This window comes from Ovis aries, chromosome 4 (genome assembly GCF_016772045.2).
Source record: "Ovis aries strain OAR_USU_Benz2616 breed Rambouillet chromosome 4, ARS-UI_Ramb_v3.0, whole genome shotgun sequence".
NCBI classification, from domain to species: domain Eukaryota; kingdom Metazoa; phylum Chordata; class Mammalia; order Artiodactyla; family Bovidae; genus Ovis; species Ovis aries.
The window spans coordinates 34,007,200-34,021,849 of NC_056057.1; positions in this window are offsets into that span (position 1 = coordinate 34,007,200).

Consider the following 14,650-nt stretch of genomic DNA (forward strand, 5'->3'; position numbering starts at 1 on the left):
GGCGTCGGGAGGACTCAGGAGAGCAGAGAAAAGCGGGAATGCTCACTGATGTGTGAGAGGCAAAGATGCATGATGAACTGTTTTCACCAGGACTCTTTCAAAAGAGCCAGTTTGGGTCATAAGGAAAAGTGACCTTTGAATTGGAAATGGAACATTTTTGCTTTCTGTGCTAGGCAGCTCAATTTAAATGTTTTCCCTCTTATTGATTGTCGGTCGTTCTGTGGAGAAGCATCAAGGTTCTCCAGCCAGAAAACCTGGGTTTCTCTCCTGGCTGGCTGTTTGTTACACATGTCATTCTTTGGGCAAGTTACTGATTGTGTCTCAGTCTTGATTTCCTCATTGGGCCTTATGGAATTTCAATAGCTACCTCATTGGATTACTTGAACACTGGATATTATAATATTTAGGACAATGCTTATCAGACAGAATATCGCAAAAACAACAATAATAATAATGTTGGTTGCCTTCAGATCATACTCTTCAAGGCCAGCTGTTCTCTTGCATGAAAAGAAAGTTCTGTTTTGTGTTTCTTCAATAATTACTTAAGTGCCTATGGGCTAGACATTAGGAACACAATGATAAGGAGCTCACAGTTCAAGGAGGCAGGAAATAAGGTTAGTAATGTGTAGGTGCCGTTACACAAGACTTTTGGGGAAGTTAAACAGAACACCAGCACTTCTCTTGGGAGTGCTCTGGGGGTTAAAGAAGTTTCTTGGAGAACTGAGTATCGACTTGTCAGATGGACGCTAGAGGAAATCTGTGCACAGAGGGAGCGGTGTGCACATCCCTGAAGGCTGCATCGGAAGTGACTCACAGGCAGGTTCAGGTGCTGGCTTGGGAGGAGTGGGTGGTGGCCACCACAGGGATGAGGCTAGGAAGCCAGGAGCTGAGCCTGAAGGGCCAGGTGTGCCAGCATAGGTGTAATTCTTTTTTTTAATGCTTTACTTTTTAATGACACAATTGCTATTATTCATTTGTGTGTTTGGGTTTTTTTAAATTTTTTTTTTTTTATGTTTTTGTTGCTGTGTGCAGGCTTTCTCTAGTTGCAGCTCGCAGGGCCTACTCTCTATTTGTGGTGTGTAGACTTATGACTGCAGGGCCTCCCCTTGTTGCAGTTCACAGGCTCTAGGCACACAGACTTCAATAGTTGTGGGCAGGGGCTTAATTGCTGCACAGCATGTGGGATCTTCCCAGACCAGGGATTGAACCCATGTCCCCTGCATTGACAGGTAGATTCCTACCCACTGCTCCACCAGGGAAGTCCCAGAATAGATATATTTTTATTCTTGCTGTAGTTTGTTTAAAGTAGTGAGAGTGTTGAGATATGCCTTACTTTCAGGTGTCCACATTCCTACAAGGGTACCTGTGCAGTGAGATTTTACGAAATAAAACAGCTTTAACTTCTTTGATTTCTGTTATGCAGACGGACATATCATCCTTTTACAAACTCCTTACCTAAAGGAAGAAAAGAACGTGAACACACTATAGAGAGCTAGCTTGCTACCTTTGCAGGTGTGAGTAACCTGCAAGACTGCTGCTATCACAATATTTCAACCACAGGCATCAGGGGCCACAGTATCCTAGCATCTTGGGCTAGAAATCACACTGTTCTTTTTTGGGAAGGAGGAGAAAGGCAAGGTGAGGGGAAGAGGGCTTTTTTTTCCCCCTCTCATTTTAGTGAAAAGATAGAGAAAACTAAACAATGTTACCAAGATCACCCTTCTAATATATATTTTTATCATTAAACAACAGCATTTGAAGCTTTTCTGTTCTATTGGAATTTGAGTATGACAGTTTTTGCATTTCCCAAAGAGTCCATTGGGCTTCCCTGGTGGCGCAGATGGTAAAGAATCTGCCCGAAATGCAGGAGACCTGTATTCACTCCCTGGGTCGGGAAGATCCCCTGGAGAAGGAAATGGCAACCCACTCCAGTATTCTTGCCTAGAGAATTCCATGGACAGAGGAGCCTGGCTGGCTACAGTCCATGGGGTTGCAAATTATTGGACACGACTGAGCGACTTCACTATTCACTATCAGGCCACAATAATCTGCTTCCTTAGACTATAACATTTAAACTTATATTACCATATGTAAGATAGATAGCCAATGGGAATTTGCTGTATATTCAGGAAACTGAAACAGGGGCTCTGTATCAACCTAGAGGAATGGGATGGACAGGGAAATGGGAGGGAGCTTCAAAAGGGAGGGGATATATGTATACCTGTGGCTGATTCATGGTGAGGTTTGACAGAAAACAGCAAAATTCTATAAAGCAATTATCTTTCAATAAAAAATGAATTAATTAATTTTTTAAAATGGTGTGAAATTGTTTGGAATCAGGGAGCCCAGGTCTGGAACTTGTACATATAAATAGAACCTAGAGAGCAATATGCTAAAGGGAAATGGTTGGGTTAAAGTGAAAAAAACAATTTTATGGATTTCCTCTGTGAGAACAAATCCTTAAGAGTGTCAGAGGCTCAATACAAAATACTGGATGTTTCATGAAAGTTCGAATTCATGAATAAATCTTTTGCATGTACTTCAATTCTGAAGGCAATTTTTTGGAGCAGCTAAAATTGTTATTGGCTATTAATGGATGGAATTAAATTTCAAGTACCTTTTAGATTCTCAAAATTTGCATTTATGCCAGAAAGTCCACTTTGGCTGATGGTTTTACATACTAGCATTGCATATCAAGGGCAAGGTCACAGGTTAGCTTTGCAAATTCTCGGCATCAACCTGCCATATGATTTCTACACCTTTCTATGTTTCACAGTGTATTTTAGTTGGTTGCTTGCTTTCTTTCTCTGGTTATCAGGTTTTAACATGCCTGACAGCGAGCGCTTGATCTTGCCGTCTGCACATCTTGTCTGTGCTCAGTCAGGGTCTTGGCCTAGTGCATGCCTTCTGCAGAGCACTGTGTGCACCATGAGTAGGCACAGCTGGGCAGGAGATGGCAGAGTCGCCAGTCTCCAGGTTCTTCCCCTTGAGACAAGCGCCAGATATCTTCCCTTCACCCTTGTGTGTTTGCTGTCCTCCCTTCTCTCCACATGGCTTTCCGCCCTGGGAGATTGCCTTCTGTGGGTTCAGCTAAAGGAAAACCTGGGGTACGGTTGGAGGGGATCACTGCCCTTCTCAAAGCAGTTTTCTGTACGTGACATTCATAAGTGACCTGGTACCTCCTCCCTCCCCTCACCCATGCTGGCCTGGGCAACAGCCCCCCACCCATTTGCATGGCCCCAACATACGTCCTATCCATTCCGGTGTCTCCATGATACCCTATGTTCTGCTCATACCTTTGTAAATAGTCACTGTGTTAAATCCTCCTTGAATATCCTAATTAGAGTGTGCCATTCCACTCTATGGGACTTCAACTGATAAAAGACAGTTACAGCTATTCAAAAAGAAGCCACCGTTCGAGACAAGGTAATGATTGCTTTCTGAAAACCTTCTCCATAATGGTTGTGAGTCTAGAATCCTACCTAATCTGTTCCAGCACATATCCCGGTGCACCCTTATCTGCCTGTTGCCTCAGTCGGATCATAGCTTCTTCCTTCCCAGGCTCCACTCTTCACTTTTTCTGTTTCTGTATTATTCCCTGCTTTTGGACTTTTAGAATTATTTCTTTTAGATAGAGCTTCACACGTGAGGTTAGAGAATATGAATTTTGTATTTTCAATGGATATTGTGGTCTTGGAGTGGAGGAAAGAAATGTATCTTAAAAAGCTAAATGACCTGTTACTATAGAACTCTCAAAACGTTGGTATCCTCCTGACCTCCGAGACAGCAGCCTGGTAGCCAGCACTTCTTAAACTTATGTGGCCAGGGAACCCTTGTCATCTAAGCACATGGTGGGCTCCTCAGGTCACAGTTTGGAAAACCTTGCTCTTTAATCCATCCTTTTCCACCTCCATAAATATTTATTGAACAAATATTGACAAAACTGGTCAGAACTCTCAGAGAAGGGACATGGAAGACAGGATCCATCAGCCTTTGCTTTTCATCCATCAGTGCTTGTTGTGTCAGAATCTTGCAAAGATGTGTGTGGTGGGTGGGAGGTCACCAGCACTTCCTGCGAGATTTAGTTTGAGGGACTGATTGATGGCGCTTTGATTTCGAATCAGAGGTCTTCTCTGAGCCCTTAAGCCCAGATGATTTGTGGATGTAGTTTCTCCTCTGGGCTTTCTGTGTTTCCTGAACTAGCTGGGGGTGGAAGAGAAGTGGGAGAGAAGGTAGAGAAGAGTGATTATCAGATGCTTGCAATGTGCTGGTAAATTTAGTTCATCCGCTTTCTTTAAGGAGATCACAGTCTAGTGGGAAGAAAAAGATGTTAGAATAATTAAGGCAGTATAATAGAGCATAACATAAAACTATGAAGATCTTGTACCCTGGTTTCTCTAAAAATATGTATATTTATTTATTTGGCTGTGCTGGGTCTTAGTTGCAGTATACAGTATATTTAGTTGTGCCATGCAGACTCTTAGCTGTGGCGTGAGGGATCTAGTTCCCTGACCAGGGATCGAATCTGAGCCCCCTGTGTTGGGAGTGTGGAGTTTTAGCCACTGGAACACCAGCAAAGTTCCCACCCTGGCTCTTTTAGTGGCACCTCATTGTTCTACTTTGATAAGCCCTATAATTGTCAGCATTTGACTTCATATTTTACTATAGAGTAAGTTTAAGGACAGGAAATATCCACCTACCTGCATATTTTACATATAAAAACACAGATTTTTGTAAGTGGCCATCATCTACTAGATGTTACTAAGAAGGTGAGAGAGTGTGGAGGAGGAGAGTGAGCAGATAAGTTAGAGCAATCTTTTAATCTAATACTTCATATCCCTTTTTCTACTGATGAACAAATAGAAAGACTGGCTCATTTGGTTTCACAATCTTCCTTTGCCTTGGCATCCAATTAGAGAAAATGGATTTTAAAAATCCAGCAGCAACTTCCAAGAAGATGGAGGAGACATATTTTTCCCTATTCTTCCTGCTAAGTACAGCTAGAAACCCAGAACATTATTATAAAACAACCATAAGAATACTCTGAGAAGTGAAGAGAAGACAGCCATGCCAAGGAACTTGGAATCCAAAGAAAGACATGGTGGTGAGTTCCTCATTTCTGTTTTGGCTTGTGGGGATTTTTGTTTTTCTGTAATTGAAGTATAGTTCATAATGTTGCATATCAGATGTAGAGCAAAGTGATTTGGTCATGCATATGTATATACATGTATATATTCTTTTTCCATTACAGTTTATTACAGTATATTTAATATAGGTCCCTGTGCTATACAGCAGATCCTTGTTGTTTATTTTGTATATAGTAATGTGCATCTGTTCATCTCATATTCCGAATCTACCCTTCCCCTCTTTCCCCTTTGGTAACCATAAGTTTGTGTTCTATGTCTGTGAGTCTGTTGCTGTTTTGTACATAAGTTCATTTGTACCGTTTTTACGATTTCACCTATAAGTGACATAATACTTGCCTTTCTCCGTCTGACTTACTTCCGTTAGTATGGTTTCTAGACCCATCTGTGTTGCTGCGGATGGCACTCTCTCTGCTTCTGGCTGAGTAATATCCTCTGTGTATAGGTTTACCACATATTCCTTATCCATTCAGCGCTCAGTGAACATTTGTTTTGCTTCCATGTCTCGGCTAAAAATCACTGTGAACATCGGGGTGCATGCATCTTTTGATTTAGAGCTTTTGTCTTTCCTGGATGTATGACCAGGAGTAGGATTGCTGGGGGGGTTCCCTGGTAGCTCAGCTGGTAAAGAATCCGCCTGCAATGCAGAAGACTCTGGTTCAATTCCTGAGTCAGGAAGATCCCCTGGAGGAAGAACCCACTCCAGTATTCTTGCCTGGAGAATCCCCATGGACAGAGGAGCCTGGTGCGCTGTATAGTCCATGGGTTGCAAAGAGTTGGACATGACTGAGCAACTAAGCACAGCATAGCATGGGATTGCTGGATCATATGGTAACTATTTTTTAATTTTATTAAGGAACCTCCATACTGTTTTTCATAGTGACTGCAGCAATTTACATTCCCACCAATAGTGCAAGAGGATTCCCTTTTCTCCACACCCTTTCCAGCAGTTATTACTTGTGGACTTTTTGATAATGGCCATTCTGGTGTGAGGTAATAACTCATTGTAGTTTTGATATGTATTTCTTTAATAACTAATGATGTTGAGCATCTTTTCATGTGCTCCTTGACCATCTGTTTGTCTTCTTAGGAGAAATGTCTCTTTAGGTCTTTTGCCCATTTTTTGATTGGGTTGGTTATTTTGTTATTGAGTTTTATTTGCTGTTTGTATGTTTCAGAAATTAATTAAGCTCTTGTTGGTTGCATGGTTTAATCAACCAGTAATATTGTTGGTTTTATTAGCTGTTTATATGTTTTGGAAATTAAGCTCTTGGTGGTTGCATGGTTTAACCAACCAATGATAAAATTTGCAACCATATTGCATGGTTGCAAATATTTTATCCCACTCCATAAGTTATCTTTTCATTTTGTTTATGATTTTCTTTGTTGAGCAAAGGCTTGTAAGTTTGATTAGGTTCCATTTGTTTAGTTTTGCTTTTATTTCTACTGCCTTGGGAGACTGAAATAAGAAAACACTGCTATGATTTATATCTGAAAATGTTTTGCCTTCTTCCAGAAGTTTTATGATGTAATGTCTTATATTTAAGTCTTTAAGCCATTTTGAGTTTATTTTTGTGTATGTTGTGAGGGTGTATTCTAACTTCATTAATTGTGGCTCTTAGCTTTTGTAATACCACTTACTAAGGGACTATCTTTTTCCCACTTTATATTCTTGCCTCCTTTGTTGAAGATTACTTGAACTTAGGTGTGTGGATTTATTTCTGGACTGTCTACTCTGTTCCATAGATTTGCTTTGTTCTTTTTCCTCAGGATTGCTTTGGCAATTCTGGGCCTTTTGTGGTTCCAAATAAATTTTAGAATTATTTATTTCAGTTCTATGAAAAAAATGTCATGGGTAATTTGATAGGGATCACATTAAATCTGTAGAGTTCTTTGGATAGTATGGCCACTTTAACTACATATATTAATTCTTCCAGTCTAAGAGCATGATTATTTTTCCATTTTCTTGATTCATATTTGATTTCCTTTATCAATGTTTTACAGTTCTCAGTGTATGAGTCTTTTACATCCTTGGTTAGATTTGTTCCTAGATATTTTTTTAATGGGATTGTAATGGGAGTGGATTTTTTTTTTTTTCTCTCTGGTAGTTCATATCACTGTAAAGAAATACAACCGATTTCTGCATGTTAATCTTGAATCTGCTATCTTGCTGAATTCATTTATCAGTTCTTATAGTTTTCATGTAGAGTCTTTAGAGTTTTCTCTATAGGGCATCATATCGTCTGTATGCTATGATAATTTTACCTCTTCCTTCCAATTTTGATATCTCTTATTTCTTGTTTTTGTCTTGTTTTGCTTTATTCTTGCCTTATGTATGTCAGCTTGGAGCTGAAGAAGATGAAAACCCAGAAATGCCAGTGTGTACAGACAAAAAGCCCCAACAAAAGCCAGCTCTCTCTAGCCAAAGGACCAGGAAAGGGGCAGCCCAGCAAAATAGAAAGTGTGTAGATGGCAGCCTCTACTCTAGCCAGACGTCACAGGAAAAACTATGGTATTCTCCAGACCCATGCCTGGAAAGACTGAGTGGCAAGCCTTGACTTCCACCCTCACGAGGCTGTAACAAGTGCACCCCAGCTTCACTGCCTGCCATCAGGGAGCTGACTTTTCATCCCTACCTAGCAGCGATGAGGATTTGAGAAGAGGTGGCCTAGTGGAGGCTCAGGACTTTCATGTTGACAGTAACAAGGCTACCTCCCCACTGTGGTGTCAGTAGAGACCACGTGGAGAGCTGTAACAATGCACTCCCTCTCTGCCAAGCCAGGAGGGTATCAGTGCAGGCCTAGTGGGGGGTCAGCCCCACTGCCTCTGCTCTGCAGCAACAAGGAGCCCCTCCCACCTTAGTGTCAGTGGAAACCAAGTGAAGAATGACACCCTCTCCCTGGTGGGGCACTGTCCTCAAATCAAGGAGAACAAAAGGTTTCAGTAAGGTCTGGAATCTCACAGCAGAATACCTCAGATGTCCAAGTTTCAATGGAATATCACTCAACAGACCAATATCCCTTATCAATTTAGATACATCAATAGAACATATCACCATTGGGAAAGCTAAGAAAAGTATGCAGCGAGTTCTCTGTATTTGTCTTACAACCATACGTGAATCTATAAGCATCTCAAAATTAAGTTTTAAAAGAGTAGCAAAGGAGTGAGATAAAGAGAGTTGTAGATTCTGCCTAATATTAGAGTTCCAAAAATATTGCACAGATGATTGCAAACCCAAATTATTTTGCTTCGGTAGATTTCTGAACATCTCACAACACTCTCTAACGTGACTGAAGATGCCACAATTTTAGGGCTAGGAAATAGTGCTGTGAGTATCTGAGAACTAACATCAAATGCAAACATAAAGTTATTGTTCTTTGTTATGTTATCCATAGATATTTTTATCAAATAGTATGATGTGAGCAAATATTTAATCTGTTATGAAGTAAAGTATAATTTTTTGAAAATGTGCAGTTTTAGAATAAACGTAAGAGTCCACATTAATGACCCAAAGCATAGTGACCCTAGCTGGGGCTTATTCATTCACTCTCCAGCCTTGGCACCCTGCACCCCTTCCTGTCTACCCAACTGTTACCATAATCCTCACAGGGCACAGAATTCCATGAGGCAATGAGACCTGGGCATTCTCAATGTGCCATTACTCTATCCTGGAGGAAATGATATGACATTGGTGATCAATAATGATGCTTCTGCCCAACTGCTTTAATTTCTGTCATACCTTTGCAAGTCTACCCTGGTATAAGAGGTTATAAGGAAGAGTTCAGTCTTCCGAGGTAGCACAGTGGTAAAAAATCCGCCTCCCAGTGCAGGATACACAAGAGTTGTGGGTTAGATCTCTAGGTTGGGGAGATCCCCTGGAGTAGGAAATGACAACACACTCTAGTATTCTTGCCTGGATAATTCCATGGGAAATGAGCCTGGTAGGCTACAGTTCATGGGGTCCCAAAGAGTTGGACACCATTGAACACACACAAAATGGGCAAGGAAGAGATCGTTGGAAATATCCATTAAAGCCAGTTACGTTGGAAATCAGCATTACCCTCATCCTTAACATCTTACAAATGCCTTCCAAAGTGCTGGAGCCAAGTTAGATGAATTTTATAATGAGCAAAGAAAAGTGAGACCAAAAGGGAAGGATTTTTAGGAGATAAGAGGTCAGAGGTGGAGAGGAATTTTTGTTTTTCAAGCAGATAAGAAGGTTTTTGAAAAGAATTTTGGGAGAAAATTGTAAGATTGAACATGGCTTGAAAGCAGTGAAGACAAGAGAAATTATGATCTGTCAACCTGGAGAGGAAGATGGAAGATTTAAGCAGAGGTATTGGTGGCAGGAAATTTGGAAACAGAATGCAGTGAAGTGCGAAACTGCTAGTCGCTCAGTTGTGTCCGACTCTTTGTGACCCCATGGACTGTAGCCTTCCAGGCTCCTCTGTCCATGGAATTCTCCAGGCAAGAATACTGGAGTGGGTAGCCTATCCCTTCTCAAGGGGATCTTCCTGACCCAGGAATCGAGCTGGGGTCTCCAGCATTGCAGGCAGGTTCTTCAACAGCTGAGCTACTAGGGAAGCACCAGTGAAATGTGAAAGTGAAGTCGCTCAGTCGTGTCTGACTCTTTGCAACCCCATGGACTGTAGTCTACCACACTCCTCCGTCCATGGGATTTTCCAGGCAAGAGTACTGGAGTGGGTTGCCATTTCCTTCTCCAGAGGATCTTCCTGACCCAGGGATTGAACCCAGGTCTCCTGCATTGCAAGGAGATGCTTTAACCTCTGAGCCACCAAGGAAGTCAAGTGTGGTGACATGTAAATATAACAGTCAAAGATAACATCTAACAGTCTATCTTCAGAGATGAAAAGTCAGAGAATTGTTAGCCACAAATACAACATAGTGGGAGAAACACTGCAGAGAATATTACTGCCAAGCTGAAGGTCTGCTGGACAGAGAACCGATTTCATCATTCTCTCTGCAGGGAAAACTGTTGCAAATTAATATACATGTAAATATAATATAAAATATAGAAAATAGTATATTCAATTATTACAATGTAATATTATATAAAATATACAAAACATTAAGTAGTTTAAAATACTTTGGTAGATGGAGTTTGTTCTTCCCTTTGGCTCTTAGTTGTAAGGCATTCTTTTTTACATGTAAATCTTTTATGCTTCAGCTTAAAGGTATGGATCTATTCAGTACACATTTAATGACCTTCAAGTGCTGTGGGGACAGATAGAGAGATAGGCATGACTCTGCTGGCACAAGTCTTCCCCAGGGAGTCCTAATTCCATTCACTTTTTAGGAACTGCAATTTCCTCACCTTTAAACTTGGAGAAGGCAATGGCACCCCACTCCAGTATTCTTGCCTGAAAAATCCCATGGATGGAGGAGCCTGGTGGGCTGCAGTCTATGGGGTCGCTAAGAGTCGGACACGACTGAGCGACTTCACATTCACTTTTCACTTTCATGCATTGGAGAAGGAAATGGCAACCCACTCCAGTGTTCTTGCCTGGAGAATCCCAGCGATGGGGGAGCCTGGTGGGCTGCCGTCTATGGGGTCGCGCAGAGTCAGACACCACTGAAGTGATGCAGCAGCACCTTTAAACTGAGAATAATACCACCTCACTTGTTCACCTTGAACCCTCTTCTTCTTTTCAGATTTAAATGAGGTGATACCTGTGTGTGATGGCTTCATAATTTTATAAAACATTATAGAGATCTGATTTTCATATTGATATATTCTCAGTTCATTTTGAGGCAGGAGCTGAGACCTGTTTTTCTTTATGTCCTCAAATCCTTGCATAAGGTCTGGTACTTAGTAAGTATGGGTAGCAAATGTTGGCTACCTCATTGAATAAAGCAGAGAAAAATACCTTTTTTTCCTTGGGTCTGATGTATTACTGAGGTGACACTAAACAGCAAGCACAGTCATTTCATACATTATATAGTGTACTAGGTGTGGGAAGTGGTGTGGGAAGAAAAACTGACGTAGAGTAAAGGGGAACTGGGGGTCCTGGGAGTAAGAGATGCGGTTTTTAAGCAGGTCACGAGTGGTCTCATCGACAAGATGGGAATGGAGAGGAGGCGTGTAGGAGGTGAAGGTTGTAGCCATGTGAATATTTGGGGGAAGAGACTTCGGGGCAGAGGGAGCAGCAAGCACAGACACCCTGAGGTGTAGTTCTGTCCTGTTTGAGGAACATCGAAGAAGCCAGTGTGGCTGGCAAGGAGTGAGGGAGGGAGAGAGGTAGAAAATGAGGTCAGAAACATTGCAGAGAGAGCCAGCCACTGCAGGCTAAGGCTCCCAGTGGACTGGGGCCTCTGGGGAATTAGGGCTTGAGGTGTTACGTGATCGGAGCCACTTTTCAGATGAATCACTGGCTTCTGCTTTGAGAATGAACAAAGGCAGGAGAGGGGGCAAAGATGGGAGCAGAGGACACTGAAGGAGCTACTGCGGTCATTGAGGTGAGAGATGAGAGCGGCTTGCACCATGCCGGTAGGACTGGGGAGAGACAGACGGTCAGACCCAGGTGGCGCAGTGATACAGTACCCACCTACCAATGCAAGAGATGCAGGAGACCTGGGTTCGATCTCTGGGTCAGGATGATCGATCCCCTGGAGGGGGAAATGCAACCCACTCCAGTATTCTTGCCTGGAGACTCCCATGGACAGAGAAGCCTAGCAGGACCAATAGTCCAAGGGGCCCCAAAGAGTCGGACATGACTGAGCAACTGAGCGTATATTTTGAAGCCAGAACCTATAAAATCTTCTCATGGAGTATGAGGTGGGGAAGAAAGAGGAGAATGCAGGATGACTCTATATTTTTGCTGGTTGGTTGGATGGCTGGCGGTGTCAACTGAGAAGGGGAGACACCTGTTGGAGAGGCCAGCTTAGGGGAAAGGTCAAGAGTCAAGGTTGGGCACGTTAAACATCCAAGTGGAGAGATCAAAATGCAGTTGTATATATAAGCCAGGAGTTCAGGAAGGAAGTCTAGATTAGAAAAGAAATTAGACATTGTTGGAGACAGACAGTATTTAAAGCCATGAGACCGGCTGAGATTACAGAGGGAGTGAGTCTAGACAGAGGAGGTTCACGCGCCAGCCTCGGTGCACTGCAGTGTTGGTTGAGAGGCAGAAAGAAGAGGCACAAACTGAAGGACACTGAGAAAGAGTGGCCATAAAGCTGAAGAAAATCCAAGAAATATGTGGTGACCTGGAATTCAAGTGAGGAAAATGTGTCAGGGAAGAGAGAAAGACAAATTCGTCAGCTGCTTGAATTTGTTAAGTCAGATAAGGACAAAAAATTGACCTTTGGATGTAGCACGGTAGAGGTTATCAGTGACCTAACCAGGGCAGTTTTGGGAGTATGACAGGTCAAACTCCTGATGCGAGTGTGTTTCAGGGAGGACAGGAAGACAGGAAACGGAGAAAGAGACAGAACTCTTTTAGTAGCTTAGCTGCAAAGAGAAGGAGGGAAATGCAGGGGCAGTCAGGAAGAAAAGCGGGGTCAAGAGAGTGTTTTTTAAGATGAAGAAACAGGGGTGGTCCAGCAGGGACAGAAAAGTTGACAAGGCAGGAGAGAGAAGGAATAATGTCTGCTAAAGAACTCATTCCTGAGGGGCTGGGATCCAAAGCATAAAAGTACAGATGAAAGGACTGGTTGCATATAAGGGCATGGACAGTTCATTTGGAGAAGCTGGTTCATTTAGGGAAGGCAGGGTGCTGGGTGCAGATGCTGGTCAGTGGGTAGGTGTCGCGGCAGGAGATCATGGCAGTTCCCTTCCAAACACAGTGACTTTTATCAGTGAAATAAGACGCATAGTACTTTAGCAGAATGTGAAGATGTAAAATGACTGAAAGATATTTGAGGGAAAAGGAAGCATGAAGTAATGGTCTGACATAGTGGGAGAGTGAATAAGGAAACAGTTGCTATTGGGCAGCAAGGGTTGGAATACACCAGTGGCTAAGACAGCAAAAACTTTGTTCTTATGAATCTTGCATCCCTCAGAATGGGCAATAAACAATAAGCATAGTAAATACCTCAAATATATAGTAAAGGATCACTTAGTTTCATGGTGGGACAAGTCAAATGGTTTTGTGTCTTTCTTTAGCCATGCTCTGTTACATGCTGGAAGCTTGCAGTAGTTGGATAATTTAAATTAGCCAGAGTTGTGGTTTTACCAAGAAACCTGATAAAGAGAGAGAAGGCAAGGGGTTGTGGATGTCTGCAAGATGAGTGGAAGACAGCACACCAAAATAGTGAGGAACAGTTGAAATACGCTAAGATCAATGAATTGGAGGAAGAAGTTTTAACCATCCGATACATTTGACCCATCTTCTCCATCCCCGCTGCCCTGCATTAGTTAATGTGGTGGCTAAGAACACTGGCAGGATCAGAATTCTGGCTCCGTCAGTTATAAGATCTGTATTCTGTTTCACTTTAATTTTGTTTATGTCTGTCCAAAATGTACTGCCTTAATCACTATAGTTTCACAATGAAAGACTTGATACCCAGTAAGGCAAATCTCTGATGCAAAGTGCTGACTCACTGGAAAAGACCCCAATGCTGGGAAAGATTGAAGCCAGGAAGAGAAGGGGGTGACAGAAGATGAGAGGGTTGGATGGCATCACTGACTCAATGGACAAAAGTTTGAGCAAACTCCAGGAGATAGTAAAGGACAAGGAAGCCTGGCGAGCTGCAGTCCTTGGGGTCACAAAGAGTCCAACACGACTTAGCAACTGAACAACAACAACAACAAAGGCAAATCTCTGAATAATTTTCCTAAATAAATGTGAAATAACTTTTCAGGAAAAAAAACTTGAGAAAAGTTATCACTGGCTAAAGGAAGCACAGAGCATTCTTTAGGTAAAAGGAAAATGATCCAAGATACTGGCTGTGAGATGTAGGAAGAAATAAAGAGGAAGAAAAGGATAATACATGTATAGATAAATGTAAATGAGAATGAGTATAAAATAATTTCTCATAAGGGTCATAAAAGATAGAAAAAAATTAAAGTACATGACAGTAGTAGTGTGTAAGAGGTGGATAAATGAGGTTTGAGAATTTTAAAGTCCTTACATTGGCCTGGAAGAGGAAAAAGTACCACTGTTTAGTCAAAGATAGGTTATAATCTCTAGTAAACAATAAAATGAAATATGCACTTATGAAATCAAAAGAACCAAAGAATAAAAATAATCCAAAAGAAGCAATAATCAAGATTTAAAAAGAAAAAACTAATGGAACATGTAGAAGAAGTAAGACGGAGGGAAGGACATTGACTCTACATCAATGAGAACAAAGCAGGATTGTCTCAATATCCTACCAACAAAAGAAAGTTGAGATTTCTTATAGCCTGAGTGTCATGGAGAATTCTCCAGCTTATCACACTGGCTTAAATACTGTTTTTTAAAGAATAACTGGATGGATGCACCAGATAAGGTTGTTTTACTATTATTAGATAAATGTAAAAGTAGCCCTTGGAATGGACTGTAACA